The sequence below is a fragment of the Pongo abelii genome, chromosome 9, assembly GCF_028885655.2.
Source record: "Pongo abelii isolate AG06213 chromosome 9, NHGRI_mPonAbe1-v2.0_pri, whole genome shotgun sequence".
Taxonomy (NCBI): domain Eukaryota; kingdom Metazoa; phylum Chordata; class Mammalia; order Primates; family Hominidae; genus Pongo; species Pongo abelii.
Window position 1 is genome coordinate 134,267,571 of NC_071994.2, and position 16,125 is coordinate 134,283,695.

Sequence of the window (16,125 nt, forward strand, 5' to 3'; positions counted from 1 at the left end):
ATACCCCAGATAAAGTCAAAGTTCAGTTGGTAAAGAAGAGGAGGGAATGGATACTGGATAAGTGACTCAGTATTTTACACAGTAGGCCTCCCATGTAGTTTTCTTTATATAGTGAACCAGTTTTCCCAGAAGATAAAAACAATTACTAATTTTATACAATAATCTTTAAATCACAAATCTCCCAGTCTGCAGGACTGGAATGAAACAACTGCTAGTAATAAACTCATGCTATCCTCAGAATCACTTTTTTATTTCAATAAATAGTGTTAATGGGTTGAGCTCATTTCAGCACCTGTATTCTTTCTACCCTAATACGAGTATTCTCTCAGGAGGCTCTTCAGCAATTCATGCAAATACATTTCTGTCAAACTCTTAACATCAGTTTGACATACATGCTTCAACATGGCTGAGCCCCCATGGAAATTATTCAGGTGAAGAGTGGGGCAGAAGGGATGGCATCACACAAGTGTAGAAACAGCTGAAACAGTCAAGAAATGAAAAGTTAGTATAATAAGCTATGGAGAGATTGGCTGGAGAGAGAAGAAGGGGCTGTGTTTCGCAGAGCCCTGAAGGCCAATGGTAAGGACTGGGGATTTTATTTTAGGTGTAGTAAGAAGGTGTTGAGGTGCTTAGTTCATGCACAGGGCATAATTGGTTTATAGACTTTACCAGGGCAATCACCCGTGGGTAAAAATAACTTACATGCATTCAAATATCTTTTGTTAAGTAAGTCATTTGTCAATTTTGATGTGTCCAATGCATTACTTTGATAAGCGTCTTCTGTACTTCACACACCTAAGAAGAAAAATGCAGCTCTGTGTATAAGAGAGGGCTTTCCATAGACTTCTCTCTTTCTCCCAACAGCACAGACTTGCAGAGTTCTCTGGCAGGTAAGCATCCCTTTCATGGGCTCTAGTTTCTCTTCTGTACTCTCATGCCATTGTGAACGGCTTCATTATCTATGTGCTAACCAAATACGACACCCATCATGTCTGTTAAAGAAACCACTGGAGATTTGGGGTCTTGGAATGAATTACTTTTGATGGACTTTTTAAAGAAAATGATTGGCTTCTGTATTAGTAATAAGATGGAGGGCACAAGAGTGGATTGGGGAAACAAGTCAGGAGTTACTTCAGGGGTCTCAGTGAGAGGTGGCTGCTTGGCTTATCTTGGTGCTAATGGATCAAAAGAGCTGTAGCTAACTTGAGCTATATTTTGAAGATAAAGTAGAATATAGTGATGTATTGAGCTAAGGAAAGGATAGGACAGAGAAGGAATAATCAAGTATAATTCCGATGGTTGTGGGTCAAAAAGGGCTAGCAGAGTACTGGTCATTTATTAGTAATACTTGTTGAGTGAATGTGGAAAAAGGGGTGCCATAGTTATAACACGTGCAATATTTAAACAGTGTTAAAATGTTTAAACCTCACACCTTATGATATTGGCTGGACAGTTTATTATTTTTTCTTCTTTACAGATGTGGAGAACCCTCTCATAGTTCTGCTTTTGTTCATCTGGAGACTGGTCAGAGACAAAAGATGTGATGTGAAAAGGGGAGGGAACACAACCAAAGAGGCTAAATGTATCTACAGAAAGAGCAGGAAGCAGGGGAGGTTAGAGGGAAGTGAGAAAAGCTGTGGGCTTGCTGGGGAGAGCTTGGGTTGCTGGAGCCTCAGGGAAACTTGGAGCAGGGGCTGAGGGTGTTGAGCAGTGTGGCTGGAAGCCATGACTGGATCTCCTTTAAGTGGTTTGAGGAAAAGACTGCTTAATTTTATTATTTATTTATTTATTTTTTTCAGGGAAAGGTAATTACTTCTGATAGCTGGCGTATTCTGGTTTTTATGTGGTTCCAGGCAGAGGCTGAGTTCCTTAAGATTCTGACTTTAAAGCTGTTTAACCAGTTTGGAGCACACAGAGGAAACGAAACCTGAGCAAAGGCTGATTTGGAAAGAAGCAGGGTAGGACTGGGGGGCAATGAAAAGCAGTGGATTTGACCAAAGTCTTATTTTGGACTTTAGTGAAGACAAAGTTGGACTGGTCCATTGGATACAGGCTATGGAAGGCTTTGAAAAAATACAAATAGGAATTCATACTAGGTCAACTTTTTTGTAAACTATTTCTCTCTCCCACTGAAAGAAATTTTAGGAAATACAGAAAATTATTAAGATGATAGAAAATATTCACCATTCCATCATATAGAAAAAACTTTTCAGATTTGCTGTATTTTTCCAGTCTTATATATGGGTGCATATATATGTGTGTGTAAAAACTGTAATATGATTCATGATTGGAATTGTACCGTAAGAACCATTTTACAATCTGTTTAAAGTGATCTGTGAGTGCTTTCCTGTTAAATATTTCTCACAAAATAATTTTTGGCAGCAGCATGGTATTTCATGGGTTGGATATACCATAAGTTATTCAAACATTTCCTCTTAGAGTTTATTGTAGCTCTTCTCCCACTTCCCTAGTGAATATTATTATCTGCTACCTCTTTTTTTGCCATTATGAATTCATTATAATCAACATTCCTGTACTAAGTCTGTAACTGATAAATTTTCCAGAATTAGAATTACTGATCAAAAGTAATGGACACTTTTATGGTCACTGGTATTATTGGTAGATATTGCCAAATGGCCTTGAAGGTTTGAACTCCTTTATATTTCTTCTAGGAAATGACTGGATTTTCTATTTCCCATTTCACTGCCTCCTCCCCAATTAACTGGGGATTAATTTTTAAAACATGAAAAATGTTATCTCATGACTTTAATTTGCATGTCTTTGCTTATTAGTGTTTTGACAATTTTCATGTGTTTACTGGCTATTTTTCTCTTAAAAATTAAATTCTTGTTTTCAGTTTATCTTAAAAAGATAAATTCTAACTGTCTTCATCATTTAAGACAGTTTGGTCCCTAGACAGAAAGGTAACTAAATCAATATTTCTACAATAGACCGAGAATCCATATGGACTTCCACCCAGGAACCTATAATGCATACAGTTTGCTACTCCTCTTCTGTTCATCTTCCCAAATTTAACAATTTCTTCTCTGAAATGTAGTAGTCAGAGAAAATGTGATTTTTTTCCTGTTCTCTATAGTCCTTTGAGACATTCTTTCGATTGAAATTTTTTTCTCATTTTCACTGTTCCTCATACATCATTAGTAGGAACTCTTGGGTTATGGGAGGGCGATGTATGGACTGCATATTTATTGGGCTCTAATTGTGTGTCTAAATGAATGCACCAGCCATGCAACTACAAATGTAAGTCTTAAAAATGATAATTTGCATAATTAGCTGACAGGAAGGCCTGAGCTATTATTTAAGTTCACATATAACATTACATCGTCAAGTGTTAATTTATGCTCTGTTCTTTCCAGAATGATTGAGCTGTTTGGGAGTTTTATTTATGACTCATGCTCAGATCTATTTTGCAGTGCTGATAATGTAGAGATAATGGGAATTTATAGTTAGCTCTGACAAGAGGCCATAAAACAAATGACTGGATGTTTTCTCTATTGCTACAGGCTCAATTTGTAACATAAAGTACTTAATAATTGTTATTAATGAACTCACTATGGTTGGTGTATAGACACAGCTGGAAATCACATCTGTTATCAGGCAGCCTGGGTGGAGTAAAGTACAGACGCTGCAGGGAACTAATAGCTACAAAAGGAAATGACATCACAGAGCCATAGGAAGTGCGCATAGATGTTAGCTGCAGGGAGACAGAAGAGACTTAGGACAGAGATGCTTAGAGAACTGGGCTCTTTTTATTTATTTTCTTGCATATGGATCCCAATTACAAGCCAGAGTTCCAGGATCGATCCATGTATTAAATATCAGTAAAGCTTATATGCTATTTTTTAGGTAAAAGAATTAAAAGACACAAGATTCAGCTGGCCAACTTACCTTTTCTGTCTTATCTTCTGCTACTCCCCTTGAAACACTCTGATGTTTCCTTGAAATTGTGTATTTGTCTTTGTTTTTATAGACTTCTGCTTTCCTGCCTATGTGCTTTTCCTTATGTTTTTGCCTCCATTTGAGGCCACTCCTCTTAAATTATTTCAAAAGAGAAAGAACTATTCTTATTCATTCATTCACTTACTAACTTATTTACATATGTCCCCAATCCCAAATTTCATTTTTTTAATTCATTCTTCATTGGCAATCATTCTAGTGTATTTGGTATGTATCATTCATTTATATGTCATTTTAAAAAGTATGTTTTATTTTGTGTGTCTGTGTTTTTAATCTGTGGAAATAATGGTAAGTTGTGGATCTCATTTTGTTTCGTTCACTTAGCACTGAAGTGCCAGTCATGGTGCTCTGTGAACATCTAGTTCATTCTTTCTAAATGCTTCATCAAACTCCACGTGTATCCACCAAACTTGGTCTATCTACTTTTCCAGTTAGTGATGGACACTCGGATTGTGCTGAATCCCTATCACCATAAACAAGGCTGCAACAGACATGGCTATGTATGTCACTTGTGGACCTGTGGGAGAATTTCTTTGGTCTACACACCTGTGAGTGTAATTGCTGGATTGTAAAATATATGTAAGCTTGACTTGACTAGGTGCTGACAGATAGGTCTTGAGAATATCTGCACCGTTCTCCTAGCAGGAGGGTATGTGGGGTCCTCTATCCCTACAGTCTACCAATAGTTGAGATTGCTTAGTTTTACATTCTAACTAAATTAACAGGGATAAGATACTATTTCATTATTGTTTTCATTTGCTCCTGTGATGACTAATGAATTTGAATGTCTCTTGATTTTCATATTAGCTATTGGTTTTATTGCCTATTCATATTTTTGCGCATTTTTTTCTTTTGGGTTATCTGTCTCTTGTTGACTTAATCCTTACATGTTTGCATATTGCCAGTTTTGGATATTGTTGATATTTTCTTGTAGTCCATTATCTCTCTTTATCCACTCTTCCTCTATTAAACAAAAATACTTAATTTTTTTAATAGAGGAAGTAGTCATTTTAAAGACAGTTTTGCCTTTGGATGTATGCTTTTCAAGTTTTTAAAAAGAGTTATTTCTTGATTCTGCATTGCAAACATGTACTCTGACATTTTCTTCTATTGATTTTCTATTTCATCTTTCATCAATCTATCTGGATTTTACTTTTATATGTGATTTTATTTAAGAATCCAATTTTATTTTCTTCCTAATGCCATAAACAAAACAACCTCTCTTTTCACCTTTGGTTTTTGTTGTTATACTTCTACATTTATTGTGATTTAAATTTTCGTGTATACATGATCTTTCTCTAAGTTCAATGCTTTGTTCTATTGTTACTTGTTCATCTGTTCTTAAATCACTACCCATTTATTTTATTACTACATGTTGGGACAGGGAGTCTGCCATGGGCCCTGGAAATCCCTGAACATTCCCGCTGAGAATGCCAAACTGCAAGACTTATCTGTCTCCTGAAACTGAGCAGTTTCTGTCGCTGGTCGCACAGGCAGCCAAGTAGGTCAAGCAAGCATAGTATGACTATTTGTCATTCTCTGGTGGCTGGGAGGGAGAGGGAGAGGAGGAGAGAAGGAGAGACTCTCCTGTTTGCTGCTTACTCTGAATGGTGCTGTACCCATCTGAGTGGGGCTGCTTGATCATTGTCTTGCATCACTTTTATCACTCCTATTTCTAAATGTAAAATTATAATAATTAGTATTGATGTTTTATGTGTATGTGCCATGAATTCTCATAAAATCCACGGGTGATTGTCCCAGTTGAAAGGAGCCACTTGTAGAGAAATTATCATAGACAGTGGATCATCAGCTAGTTTCCCAGTTCCTCTGGTGATGTACAACAGAAAGCAGAAAGAATTCTTGGAAGAGAAGAGGGAGTCACAGTCATTGGGTCTGTAAACCCCATGGACCCTTCTGAACCATGGATATGTGCTACTGTTAACTGTGCTCATTGGACTAATATGAGTGAATATTTTGTCAACACTTGAATGTGTGTATTCTGCAATTTTTGAGTGGAATATTCTGTTAATATCAATCATTTCAAGTTGTTGATAGTGCTTTTCAAGACTTCTTTATGCTTTCTCTAATCTTCTGCCTATCTTATCTATCAGTTACTGATTGAGGAGTGTTTAGAGCTCTCATTTTAATTGTGTATTTGTCTATTTCTCATTTCAGCTCTTTGTTTGCTTCATATATTTTGAATCTGCTATTAGATGCATATACATTTAAATTTTTAAAATAAATTAACGATTTTATCCTTAGGAAATATTCCTCTTTATCTCTGGTAACACGACGTGTTCTGAAGTCTGCATCATCTGATATTATCTTAGGCATTGCAGCTTCCTTTCATTTAGTGCGTGCATGGCATGCCTGTTTCTATCCTTTCACTTTTAACTTAACCATGTGTTTATATTTAAAGTGGGTTTCTTGCAGATCATATTTAGTTATTATTTTAAGTCCAATTTGAGAATCTCTGGCTTTAAATTGGAGTGTTTAGACCAAGGGGCAACAAACGTTTTCTGTAAAGGGCCAGACAGAACAAATGTTAGGCTTTTGGGATCATATGGTCTCTGTTAAAATCGCACAACTCTGCTATTATAGCATTAAAGCAGCACAGATAACACAAGACTGAATGGGCATGGCTATGTTTCAATACAATGGGACATTATAAAAAATGATGATGGGCTGTATTTGGCCCATGGGACATAGCTTGCTGACTCATGGTTTAGACCCTTTACATGTAAAGTAAATATTGTTATAGTCAAGTTTAAATCACTCACTTTGTTGTTTGTTTTCAGTTTGACTCATGTGTTATGCATTTCCTACCATCCCTTGCCACCTTCCATATCCTTTGGATTGAGTATTTTTTAGGATTCCATTTTATCTCCATTTTTCAATGTATTATCTGTACCTCTTTGTGTTATTAAATGATTGCTCTGTGGTTTACTATATACATACCACAGTCTACCTTAATATTAGAGCACTTTATAGACAGTAAAAGAATCTTAAATACTTTCACTCCCCCAGCATTTTGTGTGATTTTTTGTCATACATTTACTTTATTTAAATTATAAGACCTACAATGCATTGCCACTACTTTTGTTTGATGCAATCTGTTATCTTTTTTAAGACAGTGATCCCAGGCCTGCTATGTTAACTTGCTTTTTTTGCACAAGTGCAATAAAGGATGTATTCTTTTTCAACTAGAGTCTTACAAGATAATTAAGTCCTGCCAAAAATGATTTATGTGACCCTTTTCTCAGTTTTCCCTCAGGCAGGATACAACCAATGACTTTCTAAATGTATAGGAGACAAGTTAACTCGTTACATATAACAAATATATTATGTAATGAACATTACATATTATAAAATGTAATACTATACAAAATACAATAGTTTACTATATATAACAAATGCATTAGGGTTTGTCTTCCAGAATCTGGGTTGAATTGGTGGGGTACATTGAAAACTGGAATGCACTATACAAGCTTAGCATGACCTGATATAATAAGAGCAGTGTTATCTATCGTTTATCTATTAGACCAAGAGCGTCTCTGCCACTCTTCCATATTCCATGGTAGGTGAAGTAATGGCTCTCCAAAGATGTCCATGCCTCTGGAACCTGTGAATATATGACCATACACTGCAAAAGAAACTTTGGAGATGTGATTCAGGTTAAGGACCTTATGCTGGAAAAATTATCCTGAATTATCCAAGTGGGCCCAATGTAATCACATGAGTCCTTAAAAATGGAGGCTCTCTTCTGACTGTAGGCAAAGACAGGTGTGACTAAAAAAGTATGTCTGAGGCATCAAAGCTTCTGGCTTTGAAGTTGGAGGAGAAGGTCACAAGCCAAGGAATGAGAGCTGTCTTTAGAAGCTGGAGAAGTAAGGAAACATTTTCTCTCAGGGCATCTCCAGTGAGACCTGTGTTAGACTTCTAATTTACAAAATGCTGAGAGATGATACATTTTTATTGTTAAAATTACATTTGGGCTAATTTGTTGCAGCAGCAATAGCAATACACCCTCTTTCTTCAGAAATGATGACCCTATCAGGGACGATGGTTTATCCATTAGGCATTGTTGATAGTGTTCTGGTAGTGGGGATTTATGAGAAGCTACTGGGGGAGTATTCACTGTGTGTGTCAAAAAATGGTTATTGGGGATAATTATGAATGAGACTGAGATTGTGAGCATGTATGGAAGTCCCTAAATACCTGCGGTATTATCAGTGAACATTTCATTAAAAATACTTAACATGTTTATCTATATTTATACTTTCAAATGAAGAAAACTCAGGCATTTGTCCAATACTTTTTGTAAGTAACTTAACGTTTCTGGATATGTTTACTTGCCTATAAAATAGAAATACTATGCCTCTCCATAACCTATCTCAAAATTCTCAGCATCAACTCAGTTAAGGTATGTATAAGATCTTTGAAAGAACAGATCCCATCCAGGTGGCTCCATGTTTACTTAGTGTGTGCCATGCTTCAGAAATAGTGGTGCCGTGTATGAGCATGTCAGGTTTAATCATCCACCTGATTGCTGTCCCAAGGCTGAGTGTTGTGATCACAGTGCTGCTATTGGTACTTGTTCTTATGAAATCTCTGTGTCTCCCACTTGAAAAATTGTTTTGTTAAATATGCAATTCTGGATTGATCTATCTGTCTATCTATCTATCATCTATCTATCTATCTATCTATCTATCTATCTATCTATCTATCTATCTTCAGTGGTCAGATGGTATTTAATCATCCGATGGCTTCCATAGGATAAAGTTAGCTGTAAGTCTAAGTTCCTCCTTTGCAGATCATCAGTACTTTCTCTGGCTGATTTTAGGATCTTTCTGACTTTGTGTTCTGATGACAACATTGTGTGCACACATAGATTTCTTTTTATTTGCCGTGCGTGGAATATATAGTGCTTTTAAAACCTCTAAAATCAAGACTTTTATTTTTTCATGGAAGATTAGGAAGATTCTTATTAGGAAGATTCTAGCCATTATTTCTTGCCACTCCTTCTGGAACTCCAGTTAGCTGTGTGATGCATTTTTTATTCTATCCCTCCATTTCTCTTAACTTCCTTTTGGTATTTTCTTTTTTTTCTGTGTAATTTACTCATATATAAATTCTGGGTAATTTATTCAGATATACCTCCCAATACACCAAATTATTCATTATGCAGTGGCTTTTCCCATTTGAGTTCAATACTTTTAATGTTATTGCAGATCTGCCTGGTTATTTCTAGCAGTCCTTTCACTTGCTCATCTTTGTGATTTCCTCTTTTATTCCTTTAAATATTATCTACTCAGCCACTCTATTTTCTGTATCTAACAATTCTAATTTGAATATCTGCAGTCTAAATGATCTGTTGTTTCTGTTTACTCTCACACATAGTGGATTGCCTCTAATGTATTTGGTCATATTTAAATGTGAACTCTTATTTTCATAAGTTAATTCGAGGAAATCCTGAAGGCCTACATTTTCGATTTGCTTCTTTCTAGAAAGATTTTCATCTGGTTCTTCCAGGAGTCAAGAGGACGACTGATCTGCAGCTACTTTTGTATCTTCAAAAGTCTCTGATTCACGTGGGAGCCCCAGTTTTAGTTCATCTGCTTGGTGGCTGTCTCAACCTCAGTCTTAGGATCACAGAGCTGCTACTGGCCTTTGTCCTCAAGGAGACCCTGTGGCCCATTTGCTCACTACTCACTGCTCTTAGTTTCCAGCTTCTATTTAAGTATTTAAGTTAGAGGTGTTTTTTTTTTCATCATGGGTATGTGCACAGGGGGAGAGTATTTCCTTAGAGATTTTCCCTAATTTTTGAGAGTCTATTAATACATGAATCTTGTTACCCAGGATTTACTTATTCTCCAGGAGTAGTCCTCCTCCCTGCCAGACTGTCTAGTCTTTGTAATGCCAGAAGCAAAATCCCTAATTTTCTTGTTTTTAAAAAAGTTATTATTTTAAAATTGGGCCAAAGAAGCAGAAGGTTGAGTTCATCATATTTCTCAGTTCAGGACATATCGCTTGTCCATGCACGGCTGATCTTTTATTTATTTTTTGATTTGATTTTATTCCATTTCTCCACTTCCATCAACCCCACAACCATTTTAACATATTTACTATGTATCCCTTTGTTTTATGTGTTTTTATAAAAATTGTTTTGTATGCATATATTCAGTTAATGCATACAAATGGTATTGTGTTATCTCATTTTGTTTCTTACTTTTTAAAAGCACAATGTTTTATTTATTTCTGTTTTTAGAGAAGGAGTCTCACTATGTTGCCTAGGCTGGAGTGCAGTGGCTTTTCACAGGGATAATCCCACTACTGATCAGCATAAGAGTTTTGACCTACTCTGTTTCCAACCTGGGCCAGTTCACCTCTTCTTAGGCAACATGGTGGGCCCCTGCTCCCAGGAAGTCACCATATCGATGCTGAACTTAGTGTGAAAACCTGATAGGCAGAGCTGATTTCAGCCCAGAACTCCTTGGCTCAAGTGATCCTTCTGCCTCAGCTTCCTGAGTAGCTGGAACTGGGACTATAGGCATGAACCACTGGGCTTGGCTAAAGCACATGTTTTTAAGATCCACCTGGAGGGGCGAGGTGGCTCATGCCTGTAATCCCAGTACTTTGGGGGGCCAAGGCGGTGGATCACCTGAGGTCAGGAGTTTGAAACCAACCTGGCCAACATGGCGAAATCCAGTCTCTACTAAAATTACAAAAATTGGCCAGGTGTGGTTGTGGGCGCCTGTAATCCCAGCTACTCAGGAGGCTGAGGCGGGAGAATTACTTGAACCTGGGAAGTGGAGGTTGCAGTGAGCCAAGATTGCACCACTGCACTCCAGCCTGGGCTACAGAGCAAGACTCCGTCTAAAAAAAAAAGTCCACTCAGATTTCTCTATGTGTGTCTAGTTTGCTGTTTCTAGCATCTTCATAGAACTGCATGGTATAAATCCATCACATCTATTTATCCGTACTTGCAGTAATAAGCATATTGCCTCTGAATCCCCATAAATCTCATTATTTTAGCAATGTGAAATCAGAAGATCTGGGAGGCAAATTGTTTTGTTCAAGATACATAACTGAGTTTTTTTTCAGTTTTTGAGCATAAATTGCTTGATTATTGATCCAATAATAACCCTACTGTATCCTATTGCTTCCTCATGCATCCTTGATTGCAACTATTATCTGAAATAAAGCAGAAAGGTCTTGTATCATTTTGAGCGAATAACATACCTACTATATGATCAAAGACTTGGAGTCTAGAACAGGGATCCAAATAGGCTTCATCCTGATTACCATGTTGGATCGAATGGTAGAGGCTTCTTCAAGCACTGTCAAGAAGAACTGCAGGGCACATTTGGGATCTGCAGCAGACTGTGCTGTTATCATCAGTAGATGTCTGTCCAAAGCTTGGGATGAAGAGTATTGGTCATCTATCTTATTCGTGATCTTTCAGCTGAGCTAGAGAATGGATAAATAATGTTGAAATACCTTTAATAAACACCTCTGGAAATTACAAATACAAAGCCCAAATGTAGTTGATGAGGACGTTTAATTTTTCTGTGCCTTTAGTACCAGGCACATATCCCATGACTTAGGAAACGAAGGAACTGCTATGATTTTGGATTACTTAAAGCTGGCTATTTAAACTAATTCCTTATACCCTCAAAGGGTAACATTTAATTTGGAGAAAGCACATTTGTTTAGAAATAAATGTGAGATATTAATTATGTTAAAATATAATAGCTGTCTATATGAATTGTTTTAGAAATAAAAACATGCTCAAAAGGTCATGGTAGGGCTCTTACAAAGAAATGAGGGGATGTTTGGGACTTTAATAACTGATTAAAGGACTAGAAGCTTTGTAGTGATGGTCTGAGGAGGTAATCCTCAGCAGGCAACGTGAACAGAATCACATAGGAATCATGCAAAGATGAAGCAGACATGGTAGATTAAGACACCAGTGTGTCTTTGTCTCAGGTCTGAATAAATCTAGACTCTAAGTTTGGGAAGAAGGGACTCTGGGAGGTCATCTAGTCCAGATTCTATCCATATTTAAAATATGTTTTAAAATGTGTTACCTGTTTTTGTTTGAACACATCCATTGATGGAGACCTCACTACTGAAAAGATAGCTCATTTTCTTTTTTTTAAAAATTATTTGTTTTATTTAATTTTAATTTTTTATTATTTTATTTATTTATTTATTTATTTTTTTGAGACAAAGTCTCACTCTGTCAACCCAGCTGTAGTGCAGTGACACAATCATGGTTCACTCCAGCCTTGACTTCCCAGCTCAAGTAACTCCCTGCTCATCCTCCTGAATAGCTGGGACTACAGACACACACCATGCCCAGCTAATTTTTTGTTTTTATGTTTAGTAGAGACAAGGTCTTGCTATCTTGCTCAGGCTGGTCTTAAACTCCTGGCCTCAAGCAGTCCTCCTGCCTCAGCCTCCCAATGTGCTGGGATTACAGGCATGAGCCACTCTGCCTGGCTCCATTTTGTTTTTGGAAAGGATTGATTGGAAGTTTTTCCTTGAATAATTCTAAAATCTGCCTCTTGTAAACTCATTCACCAGTCCCAGTTATGCTATCTGGAAAAAATCCAGAAGGAGTTCTGTAACTTTGGAATAATAATGCCCCTCTCATAGCCTCCACAATTCCATTGGTAGGAGGGTAAAGAGAGGGCTGTGGATCCCCATATATCCCTACATCTCACCATTTACAACCTCAGGTACTTCTAGACATTGCCAAATGTCCCTGGGGTGGGTGGATGGGGAGCAAATCATTGCCATTGAGAACAACTGCCCTAGAGTCTGTTCCTCAACCTCCTTTTCTCCACATATTTTTGTCTTTTATGGTAAAATATTTTGGAAACTATCACCTTTACTTTTCGTCCTAATTTTTTATCTACAAATCTCTCTTAATCCCCTTTTAGCTAAGGAGTCTGACCCTATTGCTCCTCTGAAGCTTCTCTTGTTAAGGTCACTATAGACCTCGATGTTGCTAAATCCAATGTTCAATTTTCAGTCATCATCTTACCTGACCTATCAGAAGTATTTGACATTATTGATCACTTTCTCTTCATTAAAGAAATGTCTTTACCTTGAATGTTACCTCGGTCTTCATTTTTCTCCTATCTTATTGGCCACCATTTGTCTGCCTTTATCATCTGACTCCTAAAACTTAGTAAGCCCAGGGCTCTGTGCTTGCACTTCTCTTTTCTATCTGCATTATTCCCTTATTGACTGTGTCCAGTCTAAATATTAATAATATCTAATACATTATTGATTTTATAGTTAGATATCCAACCTGACTTATCATTTAAACTTCACACTCTTATCCAGCTGCTACTCAGCACTTCAACTTGCAAATCTATTAGATAGTTCAAACTTAACATGTTCCAAAACAAACTTCCAATTATCCTGCTCTTTAAATCCTCTCCTTCTGTAGTCTTTAACTGGTAAAAGGAAGTTTTTTTTGTTTTGTTTTTGTTTTTTAATGTATCAAGGTTTACATCACAGAGTCTTTATTTTTTTTCACATTCTTTTCCTATTTTTTGAAAAGTGTTTTGCATTTACCTTAGAGACATATTGGAAGTCTGGACCATTTTTATGCACCTCCAGCATTACCAGCTGGATCCAAGCTACTATCATTCCTCTCGCCATCCCCAGATCATTGCACCAGTCTCTCAACGAGCATCCCTGCTTCCTTCCTTGCTCTGCTACCTCCGCCTGCTGTCTATAGTCAACACAGCCACTATCGATCTGTATAAAACCATGTTAAAATGAGGAAATGTTGGTCAAAGTATATAAACTTGCATTTATAAGATGAATACATTCTAGAAACCTAATATACACCTTGGTGATTATAGTTAATAATGTATACTTAATTTTGCTAGGAGAGTAAATCTTAGGTATTCTTACAACACAAAAACAGATAACTACGTGAGGTGATGGATATGTTAATTAACTTGGTTTAGGTAATCATTTCGCAATGTTTACATCTATCAAAACATCCAATTGTACATCTTGAACACAGAGATTTTATTTGTGAGTATTACATCAATAAAGAGTAAAATTAAAAAAAAAGATGAGGTTCAGTCATCTCACTTCTCAACTCCAAACCCTTCAGTGGCCTCTTATATTACTCAGGGTGAAAGCCAAAGCCTTATCATGGTGTAGAAGACCCCATCTCTTTCACCGTCTCCATCTTTGTTTCTTCAGTATCCTCTTCACTGGTCCTGAAACATGACCCTCATGTTCCTGCATAGGGGATTTTGTGTTTTCTTTTTTATTGGCTTAGAATGTTCTTCCCCAAATATCTACATAGCTAACTCTCAGATATCCTTCCAAAGTTGGCTTTTAAATGCCCTCCTCACTGAAGCCTGTTTAAAATTGTACTCCCTGCTATCTCTGGTCCTCCCCTTCTTGGTCCTTTCTTTAAATTTTCTTCTTAGCATCTATCACTTCACAATGTGCCATGTAATTTATTGTCTGGCTTATTGTCTGTCCTCCATCACTGGAATAGAGTAATCTTCAAGGTGAAAAAAAGATACTTGCCTGCTTTGTTTACTGCATGATGACCAGTGCCTGAAAAAATAATACTAAAAAGTATTGTTGAATGATTGACTGGAATCATAGAAAATAATTTCTTCTTTTTGATTAATTTAGAAAAAAATCAGAGGCTGAGCCTTGTTTTCAGTTGGTCCTTTTTTTTTTCTTTTTTCTTTTTTTTTTGAGACAGGGTCTTGCTCTGTTGCCCAGGCTGTAGTGCAGTGGCATGATCTTGGCTCACTGCAACCTCTGCCTCCCGGCTCAAGCAATCCTCTTGCTTCAGCCTCCCAAGTAGCTGGGACCAAGGTACGTGCCACCATGCCTGGCTAATTTTGTATTTTTGTCAATATAGGCTTTCACCATGTTGTCCAGGCTGGTCTTGAACTCCTGAGCTCAAGTGATCCACCCGCCTCAGCCTCCCAAAATGCTGGGACTACAGGCCTGAGCCATGGTGCTTGGCCAACTGGTACATTTAAACCTGGTTTGTCATCTGCCTCAGTAGCAGGATAGCTCAGTTATTTTTAACCTATACTAAGATGACTTTTAAATCTACACTATAAAACTGAACATAATCCTAAACCATATATGATCTCTATGCCTGAATTTCTTTATGTTGTACAAGTGAGTTCTGGAACAAAGTGTCTTTGTATGCTGCTTTATGATGAATAGGTGAGAAAAACATTATGCAGGTTCATCATTGGGGTAAGTGAAAGCTCAAGCCCCTGACTTAAATTTTCTTTATATGTAAAAAGAAGATTTAAAAAATTCGGATAGGGTTAATAATACATGATCATTATGATAAATTCAATTAACTCATAAAATGTTAAGAAGAAAGTAAAAGTCACACTGAAATATTCACCATTAACATTTTGGTGACCATCTCTCCATTCATTTCTTTACATAATATATGCTACGTATTATTTTAAATAAATGGTATTATGTTCATGTTTTTATTGCACATACATTCATAAATGACCTTCCTCTCCTGCATTCTGTTTTTCCCCACCCTCTTCACTCTTCCTGAGAATAACAATGGGAGGTATATCTTCCATGCACTGCCTCTTCATGTTTATGTAGTCTTGTACAAATATAATGATGTGCCCCGTTCGGATTTTCTTTGTATTTATTCTTCTTGGAGCTCCTTGGTCATCTTGGATTTATAATTTAATGCTTTTAAATAATCACATATATCATATTTTTGCCATTATATTTCAATTATGTTTTTGCCCCTTTAACACCTCTTCTTTTGGTCTGTCTACAATCACACATGTGTTAAACCACTAAATGTTTTCTTGCAAGTCATTAAGGCATTTCATTTAAATTTTTTGTGTTCTTCAGATTTAAAACTTTTAATATTTCTGTCTTCAAGTAATTGATCCTTGCTTCTGCAATCTTCAATCTAGCATTAAACCCACTCAGTGTTTTGTTATTGTTGTTTTTTCCAGATATTATTCTAGAGTTTCCATTTGGTTCTTTTTTTATAGTTTCCACTTCTCTGATGCATTTCTGTGTTTTCATTCATTATGTTCATCTTTTTCTTTATCTTCTTGAACAATAGTAACTTTAAATTCTTGTTATCTA

The 16,125-nt window shown here is 36.7% G+C and overlaps 1 long non-coding RNA gene across 1 annotated transcript; it reads right to left on the bottom strand.

The window, feature by feature from the left end:
* Positions 1-231: 231 nt before the first annotated feature.
* LOC129049000 (uncharacterized) lies at positions 232-3,658 on the bottom strand. The gene is made up of 3 exons (XR_008511703.1): positions 3,574-3,658; positions 703-795; positions 232-478 (listed from the first exon to the last, which is right to left on the bottom strand). It is a non-coding gene; the product is annotated as an uncharacterized LOC129049000 (long non-coding RNA).
* Between the last annotated feature and the right edge of the window lie 12,467 nt (positions 3,659-16,125).